The 1,636-nt window shown below is 47.1% G+C and overlaps 1 long non-coding RNA gene across 1 annotated transcript; it reads left to right on the top strand.

Annotated features, from left to right (window-relative positions):
- Positions 1–201: 201 nt before the first annotated feature.
- On the top strand, positions 202–1,636 carry LOC139572946 (uncharacterized). The gene is made up of 2 exons (XR_011674519.1): positions 202–504; positions 856–1,636. It is a non-coding gene; the product is annotated as an uncharacterized lncRNA (long non-coding RNA).

A 1,636-nucleotide genomic window follows, 5' to 3' on the forward strand; every position in this document is an offset into this window, starting at 1 on the left:
TTAATTTCAGAAACTCAGAACTAAAATGTTCCTTATTTGCTCCAGATACTCATTTTAAATTATGTAGTCTGTCCACACAAGATTAGGAGTCGTTTTAGATGAAGCAACAGTGGTGGAACTGTGAACCCAGACAGCAGAGCAGGACAGTGGGAGGAGCTATAGGAGGACGACCTCATTGGACTGGCTGATCTGTTTTACCATGAAAGGTAGAGGAGAGCAAACATTAGATCATATAAAAGACTGGAACTATCCTTGGCATTACTGAAACATCAACAGGCAGAGTGAGACAGACTTACTGTACAGAGACACAGGGAGATTCATTATAGTGAGTGAGACAGACTTACTGTACAGAGACACATTATAGTGAGTGAGACATATTGAGATATGTTGCTAGCTGTGTGTGTCACTGTTGTCCTGGGCCTTCTCTCAGTGAGTGGCTCCCAGGCGGCCCCTTTAACCTGTGAGGATCTCCTGAGACCACTGGAGCTGAGCAGTGTCACTCAGGTACTATCTACTGAACTGTCTGTCTGTCTGTCCATCCACCTGTCCGTATGTCCGTCTGTCTGTCTGTCTGTCTGTCTGTCTGTCTGTCTGTCTGTCTGTCTGTCTGTCTGTCTGTCTGTCTGTCTGTCTGTCTGTCTGTCTGTCTGTCTGTCTGTCTGTCTGTCTGTCTGTCTGTCTGTCTGTCTGTCTGTCTGTCCGTCCGTCCGTCCGTCCGCCTGGCCGTCCGTCCGTCCGTCTGTCTGTCTGTCAGTACGTCCGTCCGTCCGTCTGTCCGTCCACCCATGGTTAGGGAGACAGGGTTGTTTGTGTCAGCTAACCCAGTTATTGTCTATCTGCCTTTCCATTTTGCAGACTCTGGGGAAGTGGGTGTATATTGCTGAGAGTTCAGACCGTCCTTTCTGGGAACAAATACTGTATACCTTATTACACAGTGCCTGGATAGAGGTCTCTGTGCCGGTCGGTATCCAGAACAACATTCTTGACATCGCCCAGTTCTATGGCTTCGGTATTCCACATCAAAATGCTTTTGGATTCGGATGCTCCAGGATCAACTCTAACTTTACTCTGCATGACAACAGCACATGGAGCTCAGTGACCCCCATCCCTGTTACTGAGAGACTTCTGACAACGTGCTCAGACTGCCTCCTGACCCTGGAGAGATGGGATGCGGATGAGAAGTCCTACACTTCTCTAACGCTCTACAGTAGGAGAAGGGAGCTCACCGCTACTGAACTGGACTTCTATAAGAAACAGGTGGATTGTCTCAGTCTGCCACCAGCGATGTTCATGGATCCACAAAAAGATCTCTGTCACGACACAACTCCACTCATAGAAGATCAAATTGCGAAGGAAGTTGAGAATGCAGTTGAACTTATTTCAGAGATTCCAAGAATGCTCAGAAATGCATTTGAACAAGTAAAGAATTCTGTTTATCAGCCATTTTCTGAAATGTTCGGTTAATGAGTAGTTGCCTCCTCCCTGATAGGAGGGAGCATATGGGCAGCAGTAACCCAGGGTTACAGTACCTAACCCAGCAAGCCTGTAAACAGTGTCTGATGCCTTGATGTGGGACCAAACTCCACTCTGCTCGTGTTGCTCTACATTCAACACAATAAATCCAGATTAAGACAAA

This window comes from Salvelinus alpinus, chromosome 4 (genome assembly GCF_045679555.1).
Source record: "Salvelinus alpinus chromosome 4, SLU_Salpinus.1, whole genome shotgun sequence".
Taxonomy (NCBI): Eukaryota; Metazoa; Chordata; class Actinopteri; order Salmoniformes; family Salmonidae; genus Salvelinus; species Salvelinus alpinus.